General features: G+C 44.0%; 1 protein-coding gene and 1 long non-coding RNA gene across 9 annotated transcripts in view; one reads left to right on the plus strand and one right to left on the minus strand.

Moving 5' to 3' along the window:
* The window catches only part of LOC117367036, a 28,257-nt gene extending 26,347 nt beyond the window's left edge, over positions 1 to 1,910 (minus strand). Inside the window, exon 1 of the long non-coding RNA XR_004540681.1 lies at positions 491 to 1,910. This is a non-coding gene — a long non-coding RNA (uncharacterized LOC117367036). The remainder of the gene's footprint in view (positions 1 to 490) is intronic.
* A 177-nt stretch (positions 1,911 to 2,087) lies between these two features.
* KMT2E (lysine methyltransferase 2E (inactive)) overlaps positions 2,088 to 16,542 on the plus strand; it is a 451,336-nt gene continuing 436,881 nt past the window's right edge. For 2 of the 8 annotated variants that reach the window (XR_004540680.1, XM_033959237.1), the window contains exon 1: positions 2,088 to 2,640. The gene's annotated coding sequence lies outside the window, so the exon portion shown is untranslated. Of the gene's footprint in view, positions 2,641 to 9,695; positions 9,845 to 13,606; positions 13,861 to 16,542 lie in introns of those variants that run through there. The other 6 variants (XM_033959231.1, XM_033959230.1, XM_033959232.1 and 3 more) reach the window with 6 other exon arrangements.

Below are 16,542 nucleotides of genomic sequence, written 5' to 3' on the forward strand. Positions count from 1 at the left end.
TTATACTGTATTATGGTGGTACATTAGACTAAGGCCAAATGGTCTATAACGGGGCCCCATTAACTCATCTCTATTTTGTAGAAATAATATATAAGGCAGTTATGAAAGTGTAATAATTTTATTCAGTATAGTTTGAGAGACTGACCTACACGTCACATACGATATACCATAAAGTAAGTACCTATACTTTATATTAAAATATAGAACTATAAGTAATGATACACCAGAAGGCTTAAAGTACAATCACGGATAAGTATTAAAATGACGGTATAGGACACAATAGACGAGAAGACATGCAAGTACACAAGACGAGTCCCTCAAGGCCTGCGTGAAAGTTATTACTCCAAAGGAGGGGGGGGGGGGGGGGAAGCTCGAGTAAAAAATAGTTTTGAGAGCAGCTTTTGAACTTCACATTGGGCATTCCAAAAAGTCTAGATTAGAAGGCAGGCCCTCCAAACAGTAGGTTCCACAACCGTAAAAACAGGCTCACCAGGTAGAGACCAAACATGCGTAAGGTTAAGGATAGTTGCCTAAAAGATAACGCTGCTAAAAACTGTGAAGTCTTCACGTTATTTCTTGCCTTTACATTTTCCAGCTCCTAAGCCAGCCGCAAAATACGGTACCTTCGATCCGCTTGATACGTGGGATGCGGAGTATCAAAAAGGTAAGCCCTAACCCAAGCGATTTAAGGAACATGGTAAAAAACATGACTCAAGCTGCGAATATTTGCCTTTTTTTTTTTTGAGAGCCAAGCAACAAGCTGTATTACGTTACAGAAAAGGTAGAAAACTAAAGACACAAAAATAAGCCCCCTAATCAGCTATGGCCAGATAGAACCCCTGGCACTCAGCCTATTTGGGCTTCAACCAAAGCCCACAAGAATGCAAGTCACATGACCTCCGGAGGATATGCTACTCCCTTTCCTCTCTAGGGGTTGAGCTGCGCCATCTTCCTGTGACGCATTCAAAATAAATTAAAGCATTATATAAATCACCCCCACTCATACTTAATACGTACATGTTACTGCAAGTCACAGACTAGTAAAAACGTTACGTTCTACTGTTGTGAAAAAGACCTACTAAGCTCAAACATGTAAAGGTTGTATTTTTTTTCCCCTTTTTTTCGTGTTTCACTGCTACATAATGGCGCTTATTTTCTCCCTTCGCACCAACATACCCTAAGAGCTCCAACCCTGTCCGAGTACTGCAGAATGATGTCATGAACAGCCAATAAGGATGCCAGCCAGAAACGACGCGAGAGTTCTGATTGGCTTACTTCAACCCGTCGCCTAGATAGATGTTCAAGGAAGGGGAGGATTGTCCGTGAGCAATGTGCAAGGGGAACATAATCGCCATTTCACGAAACAAGAGTCATGCTTTTAACAATAGCAAAAAAAAATAAAATATATAAATAACCCTGAATAAAAGTTTCAGACCAAAAGAAAAATTCGCACAGACTTTTCATAACTACATTTACACATTTTAATCACATATATAATCCGAAGACAAAAAAAATACTTAGTGCGAAAAACGTTTCCTCATCGCCCTTGACATCCTTCGTTTCTTTTCAAACCTAAATGAAGTCCTAGGCCAAAACTGCGAAAAATAATTGCAGCGTTTCAGATGCGCTTCTCTTCTTCTATCATCCGATTCTCGCTCCATGGAGACAGCCACTGTGCTACCACCCAGCTTTTATCTTACGTCCAGAGTTTGCGCACTCTGTAGTAGACTGTCCCTGGTGGGCGGCTCAGGAAACCCCGCCCGCACCATCCTCCCGCCCCTTGTTGGTTGCAACCGAGAGCATATCTGTTAAAATCAGGCAGTCAGTATTGGAACAAGCTTTATGTAGTTTAAGTTCTTGGAGTTACTTATGTATTAATATTCTTCCTCCAACGTTGGAGTATAGGAAACATAACTGACGCGTAACCCGTTTCTTTCCTTGGGACTGGCGTTGCATGTATTTACTGTTGTTTTTATTCGGTCGTCTATCCTTTTTTCTCAAGAATTCAGAAGCTGGTTGCTGGTGTTCCAACAAATAGAAACTTTTCTAGTGTAGTTGTGGTGTTAAATTTATCTAGCTAGTTTGACGGTGTCTGAAATCACGAGAGTATACAAGGTGGGGAAAAACAATGGGAAAAAAAAAAAGAAGGCAAAAATGTTTTATCGAAATGGCTTTTAGCCCACAAGAAAGATGGCTGCTAAGGAATTTGAGAGGAAGAGCCCCTCCCCCTGCGCGGTGGGCGCGGAGACCCCGTGTCGCAAACGGCGGCCATTTTCCAAGGAGAGAGAGGTTGTGACATCCAACGAGCGTAGGCTGAAGCACCGGAGGGGAGTGGGGTTTGTACACACAGAAGCTCAAGTGAAGGCTGGCGCTTCAGTATCTTCTTAGTTCAGCTTGACGCCCAGGTTGCAGGAAACAAAAACTGTTCAACGCCAACCCGCAGTTGTCGTCTTTCCGTTAATATCAAAGCCTTTAGTGGAGAACGTCAGTTTGCTTTTTGTTGTGTTTTTTTTTTTTTTTTTCTCCTTTTCTCTATTGTCCACCAGTAGTAAAATCCGCAGTGGGGGTGTTGCATTGTTTTGGTTCGTGGAGGCAAGGTGGGCTAGCGGAGTTTTGTTGTCTGGCTTCTGAACATTACAGGTAAGAAGACGTCGCTTCTTTTTAGGTGAAATGCATCTCTCACAGTTTACGGCTGCGCTTGCATATTTGTGAAGAGTGGACAAAAAAAAAAAAAAGTGACACTTCACGTAGCTGTCGGTGTCAGGAAACATTTCTTGTATTTTTCAAGCGCAGTGTCTGTCCTGCGGAATAAAACATAACATTCATCTGTTCTAAGTACTGTAGCTGGTGTGCTGAGCGATGTCTTTTTTTATCATCGGGGCTCCGGTACGAATATGGCGGTTTATGGTAGCTGAGGAACTGAGAGAGAATTGGCAGTTGTACGGACGTGAACCACAACACACGTTATTCCCTTAAAAGCCTCCCACGTCCCTAATGAAGCCCGACGCTGCGACATAAAATGACTTTTATAAACTGTGGCTTTTGATCTGTGCTGTGGATGGGGGTAGCCTGTGCTGTGGCGGACCTGGGGGAGGGGGAAAGTCCTGCAGTGTTTTTGTTCGGCTGCCGTAATGTTTTCAGGCCTCTTTGGGGGGGGGGGGGGTCCCCCCCTTTCCCGTGCTTGCCTGTTGGATAAGGCTGAGGAGTTTCTCCGTTCCTTTACCGGAGGAGCTGGGGATGGGAAGCCCATAAAAGATCTTCTGATACTAAGAGCCAGAAGAAGCAGTCATGTCTTTTTTTTATTATTATTATTTTTTTTGCCTGGTTTTCTTCGTTTGCGCCTTGCAAGCTGGAGTTATTTTTATTTGAACCTGCGGTCTTCGGAAGGAGTTGGTAGAGTTGGAGATCCCGTTGTTGCAGACCCGGGATGGGGATGAGGGAGGGTGAAAAGGGGTGGGGGGTGGGAACAAACGGTCTTCTAAGTCTTAACCGAGCAGGAGAGAAGACAGTCCGGGTCAGAACTTAGTGACCCTGCTCCGCAAAACTCTTTACCTGTGTCTTAGTTAAAGGGGATGTGTGTTTTATTTTTGTCAGGAAGTCGCAGGCATATAAACCTTCCTCCACCCCCCCAGAAACTTGGCTGAAAATTGAGATTGTTTGTTTATATGATTTGCAAGGAAGGGCATAGAAAACGGGATTTGTAGACCCTTATTGAAATGTGAACGACAGGTTAGGGGGGAATCGAGTGTACATATACTGCGTTTCATTTTGTTCTTTTTGCTCGTGTTTCGTACACTCTGTCCTTTTATTAAAGAGTGAAATGAAGAAAAAAAGTGTTATTTCTCTTTTGTCTTTTAGAGATTCTGAAAATGGCGGACATAGGCTGATGTGGTAATCTAATCAGCTCGGGTCTTCCACACCCCATGCAATTCGTTTGCAGCATATTTCAAGCTTTTAATAGGCAAGGGGGCAAGGCTGTATTCTCTACGCATATGTTAATTTTACAATTAGCATAAATCAAGATTTAACAGTTTATTTTAACGTTTAACGAAGAGAGGAAGGTGAAGGAATGAAAATGATTTTTACTTAAAAAAAACCCCAACTTAAGCTTTTATTTTTGTGAGGGCGTGTGTATGCTAATTTCTTCACGTTTGTTACTGTTTGGGCAAATTGGAATTTCCAATTTTTAAGCGTATTATGAATATGTCTACCGTTATGAGATTTTACATTTCTAATAGTTAACTGTTGTTAATATTTTTGCCTAGAAGCATTAGTGATCTGCTCACAACCAAAACCTGTTACTGTACTATAGTTTTTTATGGTATTCGTAAAACTTATGATGCTAGTACTTTATATAGTTGGAATAATATCTTTTTACTCTTGTATTTCATCAGGCATGACATTTGTGCAATTCTTAGTATCACAATTGTGTTTAATCCTAGGACTAGGAGCCAACATTAACCAGATTGTTGTTCTTTGCAGAAGCCACACACCTTATGAGAGAATGATATTCAGTACTCAATATTATTATTGATCAACATATTAAATGTAGAGATGTTTTCATTTATTGCAGATTATGTATTTTCTTATAGATATTGCATATGCTATTAGGTGGATATTTTTGGTTCTAGTTAACCAAATTCAAAAAGTATTGAAGGCAGTGCTAATTGGAAGAATTTCTGAGTTTTACACAAAGTATTGAATAATTTGTAATCTGGAGGGAGCAATTTATTTTCCAACACCAAAACCAGGAAAAGTCAACTTGTATGAGGGAGTGCTGAAAAGTTCTCAGCCCAACCAACCAACTTTTAAAATTCTGAACGTTATTTTACCACTGCAGTTGCAGAAACCAAATTCTATGTTATGACATAGGGCTCCTTTTACTAAGGTGCGCTAGCGGTTTTATCGCGCGCTATACGCTAACACCTCCGTAGAGCTTGCGTTAGTATTTTTTGTTTAGTGCATGGTTTGCGCGTGCTAAAAACGCTAGTGCACCTTAGTAAAAGGATCCCATAGTTTCAGATCATTGATTGAACCATATCCACATCATTCTCTGTGGGCTGAGAATTTTTCAGCACCCCCTTAAACTAATGGAGGATGAAGAAAGGTTTTGTCTAGTTTGACAGCAGCTTTTTTGGTTTACATTTTTTAATCTGGACACTTGGTTTACTGAAATTGCTCTTTTTTTTATTTTTTTAACCTACAGAAATGAGTTTATTCAGTATAATCTATATGCTCCCCAAATTTCCTAAGCTCTGTAAATGACCAAATAAACATATGGGTTGATCCTCAGCAATTTTTTTTGAGCTTCTAAGAAAATTTGCAGGTTAGACTGGGTGGAAAATTCACGTCAGTCATGTAGAGCTTTGCTCTTGTGCATAGTAGGGTCAGTGTTATTTTGTTGTTGGAAAGGAGACTGAGGCAAATAATTATCCAAGTAGATTACCAAATCAACATTTTTGCTATTCAAAGCTGAATAGGGTACATTCAATTGAATATTTAACAACAGAGATTTGGGACCCATTCTGTTCCAAGACATGGAATGCATTAATAGGCTCTAGTGACTTAGAGCTGCAACAGAAGATGGAAACTAGAGAATGTCAGTGACAGAATTCATCATTGTTCCTGCCCCCGCGGATAACCATGGGAAACCATGTCATTCTTTAAAGAGAGAGGGAAGAATCAGAGTACAGTATGAATGTGCACAACCACTGACCCTCAAGCCTTGCATTAAAGAATGCTGGTGTAGAAGGACTGAGGTTGAGATAGGTACTAAAGAATGATTCTGGATGGTTTCTCGCAGTTATCTGTGGGGAAAGGAACGGTGATGAAGTCTGTCACCATGTCACTCTCTAATGTAGTGTCTTGCAAACTTTTTCGAGCTGGGACACACTAAACTTAGTGTCCCTGGCTCGAGACACCCGGAAGCGTGCTGACATCAGTGCAAAGGCCCATTCAAACGGGCCTTGCGCTGCGAGAAAGACCTGTGCTGGAGAGAAGGGCTGGCAGAGAAAAGAGGTCCCGACATCGGGAGATTGCTTGCAGGACGTGTCTCTCTTTGCAAGAGCTGGCATCTCTCCTCTTCCCTAGTGTACCGAGGCACACCTGAAAATTGCAGGAGGCACACAGTTTGTGGTACACTGCTGTAATGGAAACCATACTGAGCATGCCTGGGCCATGATGTGATCTAGGGGCAAGAAGTCAAAAATGCATGCCCACACTTTTTTTTACCTCCACATCACACTATTTGCATACTCCTTGAAACAACTTCTTCCACTAACCCATAACTCAACTTCAAAAAGAAAATTGAAGTGGTTCATTACATAAAATATATTAAAATAACAAAAATATATTAGAAAATATATTTTAAAAAGTACCAAAACATCTTAAAACACTTCTTCACATGCTTTTTTTTTTCTCACTAAGGACACAGGGATAAGTTAACACCCGTTTATCAAACTTTTACCCAAATAAAAGACTAGGGGCAACTGCAGTGGAATTTTACTTATTGTCAGCATTTCCCTCCCCTGACATAATAAGCAGGTGAGGGAAGGGCTACATAAGAGCCAGGACCGAAACAGTTGACACAGGAACCAGCAACATTCCTTAGTGGCATAGGGTAAATGCTTGAGCTGTAGCACTTGAAGTAGGAGTCAGAAATCCTACTGAGCAATAGGGAGGGCAAATATTAATTTTAGTTCAATTTATTAATTGTCTATCAGTAATGGAAGAGGTGAGTTCCCAAACCTGTTAAGTATGAAAAAAAATTGTTTTGGAAATAAATGAAATATTTTATTTCCAACAATTCTAGCCGACAATTTTTTTTTTAGGTGGGGGTTCTCTGAATATCATGAAGAAATGGTTATTAGTGCAAATTTCACAACACCTATGGCTATCTATAAAGACAGTCTACTGTATTTCATTATACACTCATTTTTAGAAAAATAGTAACGCTATAAATGATGTCGGATAAAAGCCCGCATTGTCCTTCCAGTCTGCTTAAAAGAAAGGTGAAGTTGCATCTGCAACTTTGTGCAGGTTATAGTCATTCATGCTTAGTTTGCTATTGTGCCAACCACACATAGGTAGTTAAATATGATGCAGCCTTGGGATAATATTGCTATTGAGTATTTAACCTGCCAATCACAACATTAAAATGTTTTCCTCTCCCTCTTGAGATGCACAGCACCCTCTCTCATAGCCTATTTTAATAAAGTGATATACAGTACAATATGCACACTTGATCAATGGTCTGTCCTCCCACAAATGATATATGAAGAAATCTGTCAGGCTCTGGTCAACATAATACCTCAGCATCCATGTTTTGTTTTGGTCCTATTTGAGTTTTGAACCTGTGCCTTTCATTGCTTTTGATGAATTTCTTCTCCAAGTCCTACAGATAATGTTGATTTTTCTTCTCGCCTATAGCTAGCTGGTCTTTGCTTATTAAGGTCTGTCTTTGATGACAACAGCAGGAAGGGGCAGGGCTGTAGATGACTCTAGAGTTCAGGAATCTAGCCTTATTTGTGATCGTCTTGTTGAGCAGATGTGTGCAAGTTCCATTCCTGTTTTTTTTAAAATCTTTATTCCTTTTTATTTCTCTCAACAAGTGTACAATATTATTACAATTAATTCACATAACTCACAGAGCTCAGATAGTTACATTGGCTACCGTACCGCTACAATTGGCTACCGTAATTCAAAGAAGCAGCATTTTTTCAATGTTAGTGGCCTGACTGCTAATATAACCCATCAGGCCAAAATAGAATTGGAAAAGGTAAGTGAAAAGGTAGGGGTGCCTCTCTATACCCAACATGACATACCATTAGGCACCTTCAAACCTGAAAAAGGCAGAAAACACTAACAAAACAGCACATATACTTAATATTTAAAGTGTATCATTTTCACAGCTGCTGCACACTTTTCAGAGAGCACAGTTGAAAGTGCTGGGACACTGCAAATGTTTTTAAAGGTGTACCTACAGTAGTCTTTTGTTTAAGGCTTCTGACTGACCTGTGCAAGGATTAGGAAGCCTCTGGTTTAGTCTGTTAACTACAGTTCTCAACTCTGTCCTGAGGGACAGCCTGGCCAATTTGATTTTCAAAATATCCATAATAAGAGATTTGTATACGATGGAGGAAGTGTATTCAAATATTTCATGAATTCTCACTTTGAATTTTCTGCAAACATTTATTACCCAGATGGTCTTTGAGGGCTGGTTGAAAACCACTGATAAACAGTATATCTTAAGTCAATCTTAGGATAGTCTTATCCAGTTTAGTTTTCAGGCTTTTCACAGTGACTACATGAATCTGCTTTGCAAAAGTCTTTATACTCTTGTATGTTGTCCACATTTTGCTGTCCGAAGAATATGATAATTTTGTTAGTGGTTTTGCATTGATATACACTACATATTCTACATTTTCAACTTGCAGTAACACAGAAATATTTATCCCAGGTGAGCAGGTTACATCCCAGTGCTTGTGAGCCTTGCAGAAGGAATCCACTCTGGATTTTTCCTGAATCCCTCCTACTTCAGAGGGCTCTGCTGCCCCCTAGATTTCTTCCTTCTGTACATCAGCATGAAAGTATTTCTGATCTGCTCTGCTTATTTCTTTATTTTTGGTCAGTTGTTTTGCATATTTTCTTCATTCAGTACTAAGAGCTCCTCTAATTGAGGGTCCAGCTCTGCCTGCATGGTGAAGAAGCAGATTGAGGTCTGCCTTGTGGTACTTGTTATCCAGCCTGCAGAAGCCTTTTTTGAGCTTGGGGCCATCCCCTCGTAGCATTGCTCACCTACTTCTTGCAGGAGTCTGAACTCAGGCTGTAAGGCATCCGTAGGTAGTTCAGCAAGGTCTTGCGGGATACTGGCTGCGTTTTACTCCCCCCCCTCTATTTTATTCATTCATGGGGGTTGGAGGCTCAGTCAGATTGGCAGCCCGAAGATTCAGCGCTGGAAGGACATTTGTTTGAGGCAGTGATTTCTTCTTCCAGCTGGAGCTGAGGCAGGCTGCCAGCACAGTTCACAGCGAGTAAGGCTGTTACAGCTTATGAAGAAAAATGGAGGGGGGGGTCTGCAAATGTATTTTTGAAAGTTTCTGCCTGTTTTCTGTTCACCCACCTCTAAAATCGCTAGTTTTCTTTGTTTCATTTTAGTGTTTATGGCACCAGAATTCTGCTGTGGCGGCCATCTTGGATTTCCTAATATTTTTCCCCCAAAAGTTCTCCAGAAGCTCCGAATTGCCTCATTTGCCTCAAAACTGGCAGGGACAGAGTCCTTAGGCTCCTTTACCCCTAATTCATGCCAGGCTTGTGCTGGATGGGCGCACAAAGAGCGTTCTTATGCCATATGTCGCACAGCTCATGTAGTAGGGGGAGTGGTCGGCTTAGCCTTCCCCTTGCTTTCTGAGACCAAGAAACAGGTGAACAGCCCACTGGGTGGAGCCAGATTCCTTCAAAAGCCCTGGAATGATGGTCCTTTCCATTCATGTGGCTCTTATTTTTTGAAAATTGTACTTTTCTCCCTCCTTCCCTCTGTATCTAGTCATTGTTTTTACGTACTTTGTTTTGGTGTATTTACCCTTTTTGATATATACCCATTTTAAATTTATTGTAAATCGCCTAGATGTCCTGATAAGCAGTATATCAGTTTAAGAATAAACTTGAAACTTGTCATCCTCAACACAGGGGCATGGAGACTACAGAGCCCAAGAGACGCAAGCTGGAATACTCTAAAGGAGACTCCTTGCTGCCTAATATGAGATTTTCTCCAGAATTTTATGATCTGTTGTGGGGAGCCTTTAGGATGGCTGAATTCCACAGGGAGAGTCTGCCAGTGCACCAGGTGATACTGCTGGACATGGGGAAGGGAGATGTGCTGCTGGATAGGGGAGGAGGGAAAGATAAGGGCGAAGAGGTACTGCTGGACTTGTTGGGAAGGAAAAGGAGCTGCTGGACTTAAAGGGAAGGGAGAGGTGCTGCACGCTGGAGTGGAGGGTAAGATGACACATGGAGAGAGAGCCTATTAACTGTGAGTGGGATTGGGGCGAAGGAAGGAAAACTTGCAGAAGGAATGAGAGAGGGAGAAAAAGACATGGGGTGGAGGAGAGGTTGAAATGGTGCATGGGGAGAGAGCATGTTGGTTGGGGTGGGGGTGGGAAGGAAGGGAGGAAGAAATGTATGAAGGACATGACTCAGGGAAGGGAGAGATGTTAGATCTGGAGAAGGGTGAAGAAAAGAAGGAAAGAGATGCCAGACGGGGGGAAGGAGGGGAGAGATATAAATGCCAGACCAAGCAAGCAAGGGAGGGAGGTAAGGCGAGAGATGTCGGACTACTGGGAGGAGGGAGGGAAGGAGAGTGATGTCAGGCCTCTTGGGGGAGAGGGGGGAAGGACGGAGATGTTGGACCACTGGGGGGGGGGCGAGGAAGGAGGGAAGGGGAGATATGTCGGACCATAGGAGAGAGAAAGGGAAGGTAAGACATGGAAAAGTAAATTTTGTGAAGAAAGCAGAAAAATGGGAAAAAGTTGAATGTTAAAAGTTAATGCCAAAGATGGATGCAGGGCAGAAAGTAAAGGAGAGAAAAACAGTCAATGGATAAGAAGGCTCTATTGTAGAAACACAGTGAAGAGTACAGACAGAAGGAGGTGCAACCAGAGACTGGGAAAAGATGATTAGAAAAATAAAATCACCAGATGACAAAGTGCAGCACTTCTGCATGGAGACCATTTAGTCGATCATAGCGGCAGTGTCACCGGGAGAATTTCTTGCCTCCTTTGATTTTGATGGGAGCCTGTGGGAGCCTATCTCCACATTCCCATTTTTCCGGCCCACAGGATGTACTTGCGGTTTCATGTACTGGAGCAGCATTTCCAGTTCTCTGCGGTCCCTTTCGGCCTAGCAACGGCACCTTGTATTTTGCCAAGGTTATACTGGTGGTAGCAGGGCTCCTGCGCAAGGCAAGGATCAAAATGCACCTATATTTGTACAATTAGCTAATTGGAGCCCCTTCCAGAGTGGAAGGAGAACGGGCAGTTTCAAGAGTAGTCCAGCTCCTCCAGGACTTGGGATGGATAGTCAACTTCATGAAGAGTCATCTAGAGGCGACCCACCTGGAGTATCTGGGAGTTTTGTTCGACCCAGCCTTGGGCCAGATTTTTCTTCCAAAGCCACGCAGACTGCAGCTCCTGAAGCACAATTCAAACATGCTACAGAGTCGACTCCCATGGCTTTATCTGCAGGTACTGGGGTCGATGGCAGTAGCCATAGCGGTGGTCTTTTGGGTAAGAGCGCACATGAAACCTCTTTTCTCTTGCTGGTCTCGTCAGACTCGTTTTAGCAACTGCTTCCATGGTTACCAGAAGTGGAACAGCCTGTGGTGGTGGCTGCAGAGAGCTTCCTTCAAGGAGCATGCCTCTTTGCATTTGATGCCAGTCTTTATGATTGGGGGGTGGGGGGATGTCATTGCAATGGACACCCAGTTCAGGTTTGTTGGTCACTGGTACAACAAAAGTGGTCCATAAATCACCTAGATTTCAGAGCCATTTGGCTAGTGCTTTAGGCACTGGAGAAGTCTCTGGAAGGCAAGGCAGTCAGGGGTCTTCGTGGATTATGTCAGTAGGCAAGGAGGCTCCAGAAGTGCCTTATTATGCCTAGAAGCTCAACTCCTGTTTTGAGAGGCATAATCTCATTTGCAGGCCCTCTCGGCCATGCACATAGCGGGAGTAGAAAATGTGCAGGCCAACTTTCCCAGTCAGCAGACTCTTGATCCGGGGGAATGGTTTCTGTTCTTCCCAGCATTGAACTCTTATTGTTCAGTGGTGGGGGCATCTACAGATAGATCTGATGGCCTTGCTGGTAAATACAAACGCGGCTTGCTTTTACAGCCGAAGGTATTCCTGGACTTTTTGCAAGAGGGACTTCAGAAGGGGTTGTCAGTCGGATCGCCGAAAGTATAGATAGCAGGCCTTTCCTGTTTCCAAGCTCCGGGGAGGTGGGGGATGGGTTTAGAGACTCTCTGCCAACTGGTTCATTAAAGGGGGCTCTTTGGTTGCGCCTAGAGAGCTGCACAGGAATGAGGATGATTGGAAGCCGCGGAGGTCCCCTCCCCTCGGGTCATGGGGATCCTGCGGGGTTGGAGGCACCTCGAGGGGCTCCAATACCTGTGCACCGCATTTGTCTCTCTATTAAGCAGCGTGTAGCACTTCAAGCACGCTGTCGGTAACTAACCTGGAAGCCTTCCCTCCAATGTTAGAGCTAACATCAGAGAAGGCTTCCGGGTCAGCTCGAGGGGCTCCAATACCTGTGCACCGCATTTGTCTCTCTATTAAGCAGCGTGTAGCACTTCAAGCACGCTGTCGGTAACTAACCTGGAAGCCTTCCCTCCAATGTTAGAGCTAACATCAGAGAAGGCTTCCGGGTCAGCCATGTGCAGGGCCCATGACCCTGCAAAGAAGTGCGACTGAAGGCAGGAAGGAGGTGGCTGACCTGGATACCTCCGGTATAATCTTGCGGGAGGGGGCACCGAAGTAGTTGGGCCAAGGAAAGGAGAGAGAGAGGGGGTACGAACTTGGGATAGAGGAGGGCATGCGTTGGGACATGGGAGGAGCATGAACTTGAGACAAAGGCTGGAAGGAGGGAGGGGGCAGAAATTGGGATACAGAAGAAAGGGATGGGGCATGAAGTTTGGAAAGAAAAGGGCTTTAAAAGAGGAAAAGAGCACGAACTTTGGACATAGGAGGGAAAGATGCTGAGGTGGGGGTGAAAATAGAAAGGGAGAATTGTTGGGTATGAGTGAGTAAGAGTGAAAGAGAGATGTGCAAATGGGAAATGGAAGAAAGGAGAATTTTGGGGCATAGGGAAGGAGAGGACTGAGGTATAAATGCATGGGGAAGAGAAAGATGAGGGAGAAATGTTGGATGATATGGTGGAGAGGGAACAGTGGGACAGATTGAAAGGGAGATGTAAGAGGGAAGAATGTTGGACATGATGGAGGGAGAGATGTGGCATGGTGCTGGGGAGGAGTGATAGAAAGAGAAATGTTGGGCATGGGACTAGTGGGCAGGGTGAAAGATGCTGCACATGATCTGGGTGATGAGAGAGGGAGAAATGTTGGATGTGGCAGTAGAGGGGATGGGAGAGATGCACCCTGGATTCCTCTCTCTCCCACCCTCCCTTTGCAGTAAGGGAGGGAATGAGAGATAAAGAGATGCTGGACAGTGAGAGAGGGAGACTTGTTGCACATAGGGGTGGAGTAGAGAGGAAGAAATACTGTTCAGGAGTGGGGAAGGGAAAAAGAAGGAGACTGATCCAGGACAGAAGGGAGTGAGGAAGCTGTACAGTGGGAGAAAGGAAAGAGAGAGGGAGACATGCTGGGCCATGGTAGGAGGAACCAATGGATAGCAACAGAAGAATTTGCAGAAGATGGGAAAGTAGAAAAAAAGAGAAACTGAGACCAACTTGATGGAAAAAATAAATCTCCAGACAACAAAGGTAAAAAAGGAATTTATTGACTGAAATATGTTAGCTTTGGGGAAAAGTATATAGCAGATGTCTTTGTATTGTGTTCAAAAGAAAAGGAAATGCATTTCTGGTTTTATTTCTCCAGTGCTGAAGTTCTTGCTGAACCTTGCTGTGGTTGGTGTGGATCCCCAAGTACCGCCAGCTGAGGACCTCCTCCAAAGACGGTCAGAACTCCTCTCCACCAAGTGCAGCAGTCGCTGGCAGCATCCCTGAGCCACTGAGGTGCCAGCATCTGTGACTCAAGGATACTATTGCTGCCTGCCAAGCTTGGCAAAATTGTCCCCCAGCCACCTTCAGACGAAGTGAACTGACATAGCTTGGGGCTCTTCAACAGCTGGAGTAATTATATTTTATATTTACATTAGAGGCTGTGGCAGAGACCCGTTTACAAAGTATGTACGGTATTCTTCCCAATTAATATTTACAAATTAATAAAGAGTCTTTGCTTATTTGTAAATGGGTCTCTACCAGAGCATTTAATTCAGTAGCATAATTAGATGAAATAACTACTTTGAAATTTATAGGGACAAGTGGGGATGGATTTAATTCCAGCAGGCTTGATTTCTGTCCTTGCATAACTCTCTAGAACAGGAGTGGGTAACTCCGGTCCTCGAGGGACAGAATCCAGTTGGGTTTTCAGGATTTCCCCAATGAATATGCATTGAAAGCAGCGCATGCAAATAGATCTCATGCATATTCATTGGGGAAATCCTGAAAACCCAACTGGATTCCAGCCTCCAAGGACTGGAGTTGCCCACCCCTGCTTTAAAATCTCATTAGAATCTTGGAGAGAGCTGGAGCCAGAAGGCCTTGAGCATGCGCAGATGCTCAAGGCCCAGCAGAGATCAGCGGGAGGCTCTTTCTGCACTGGCATGTCCTGTTGGTTGGTGCTGCATGCCCGTGCCCAATTGCGGTAAGGGTTTTGGGGGGGACGATGCTGGTTCCCTGGGGTGGGGTGGAAGTACGCCAGTGGTCTCGGGGAGGGGTCTTTTTGGGATATGGTGGGGTGGAAGCGCGCCAGTAGCCTCGAGGGGGGGGGGAGTGTTGAGATGTGGAATGAATCGCCCGCATTTCCATTCACTCCTCAGTGGACCCTTGCGTCTCAGTGGTCTCAAGCGACGGATCATCTCTCGCAGCATATTTCTGTCACATTATCTCTTCTGCAGTTGCTTCAATGGTGGATGAATTCCTCCAATCTATCCAGAGGTCTCCTTTTTCACTTGCCCCCCTCGTCACAAGATACTCATGACGGATGCATCTCCTTTAGCTTGGGGAGAACATATGGACGGCCTTCAAACCCAAGATCTCTGGACTGCTAGGGAACGGAAATTTCACATCAATTTCCTAGAGCTCACAAGCGATGTATTATGCCCTCAAGGCTTTCTATCACCTTCTCTGCCCTCAAGTCCTCCTCCTTCGCACAATCAAGTAGCAGTGTACTACATAAACAAGCAAGGAGGCATGGGCTCTCTCCTGTTATGTCAGGAGGCCCAGAAAATCTAGACTTGGGCGACTGCTCGCAACCTTTTCTTAAAGGCTGTGTACATTCAAGGGGAGAGTTCCCCAGCAGACAACCTCAGCAGAATTCTTCAACCTCACAAATGAGCTCTCAACTCTACAGCTCTCCAGTCCATTTTTGCTCAATGGGGCACTCCCCAAGTGGACTTGTTTGCGGCTCCCCACAATCACCAGTTTTGCTCCAGACTTTACTTTCCTCTCCATCTGGAAGCAGATGCGTTTCTCCTGGATTGGTTTGGCCTGTTTCTCTATGCATTCCCTCCAATTCCCCTCATGTTAGACTGTTCAAACTCAAAACGAGAGGCAGCCACCATGATTCTCATTGCTCCTTGGTGGCCCAGGCAACATTCATTCTCCCTTCTACTTCAGCTCAGCTCCAGTTTTTTCCTACTCTGCTTATTCAGCATCAAGGATCACTTCTCCATCCAAACCTGCAATCATTGCACCTGACAGCTTGGTTTCTCTCAGGCTGAATTCATCTGACTTACATCTCTCTCAGCCTGTTTGACATATTATTGACGCCTCCTGGAAACCAGCCACTCAACAGTATTATCAGCAACAGTGGACTTAGTTTTCTTCCTGGTGTCTTCTTCATCATCACAATCCAACTTCTTTATCAGTGGATTTGGTGTTGTGTAGGGATGGAACACAACGAACACACACACAGGATGTGAGTAGGTAAGGAGGCGCTGCCGGTGGCTAGCTCAGAGTCCCTTTTATTATGCTTCTAAGCTAATGACATCATAGTAACTCTCTTGTTTACACATCTAATGATTGGTGGATACAAAGGTACATGCTTTTACATCGTGTCACCCTCAATTCTGCACGTAGGCAAGGGCCTGATTAACACGTGAACAAAACCTGAGTCTTTGCACATATGCAAGGTCTATCAGCTGATGTCCTTTCCAAATAAGGACAGCTTAAGATAAGGGTTAATTTATAACAGGTAAGGGGGGGAGAGGGAATGATTCAGTATTCATTCACAGGGGCTGTGAAATCAGTATGCCGATCTCGCCCTGTTTCAGAATGGCGTCCCTACATTGTTGGTTTATCTTCTTCATCTGTCTGACTCTTGTCTCAAATCTATGTCTATCAGGGTACAGCTTTTCACATACCAGATGAGGGAAAGCCTCTTTCTGCTCATCCTTTCGTCTCCAGGTTCATGAAGGGCTTTCCAATGTTAAACCACCTCTCAAGCCTCCGCCTGTCATCTGGGACCTTAATGTGGTTCTTTCCAAGTTGATGAAACCTCCATTTGAACCAATGGCCTCAGCTCATCTTAAGTTTCTCACCTGGAAAGTTGTCTTATTGCTCTCACCCTTCACAGTTTTTCACCATGATAAGGTGGTTCTCTGTACGCATCCAAAATTTCTACCAAAGGTGGTCACGGAGTTTCATCTCAATCAGTCACTTGTTCTGCCAGTATTTTTCCCTAAGTCTCATTCTCATGCAGGAGAAACTGCATTACACACTATGGACTGTAAACGTGTTTTGGCCTATTAC

The sequence above is a fragment of the Geotrypetes seraphini genome, chromosome 9, assembly GCF_902459505.1.
Source record: "Geotrypetes seraphini chromosome 9, aGeoSer1.1, whole genome shotgun sequence".
NCBI classification, from domain to species: domain Eukaryota; kingdom Metazoa; phylum Chordata; class Amphibia; order Gymnophiona; family Dermophiidae; genus Geotrypetes; species Geotrypetes seraphini.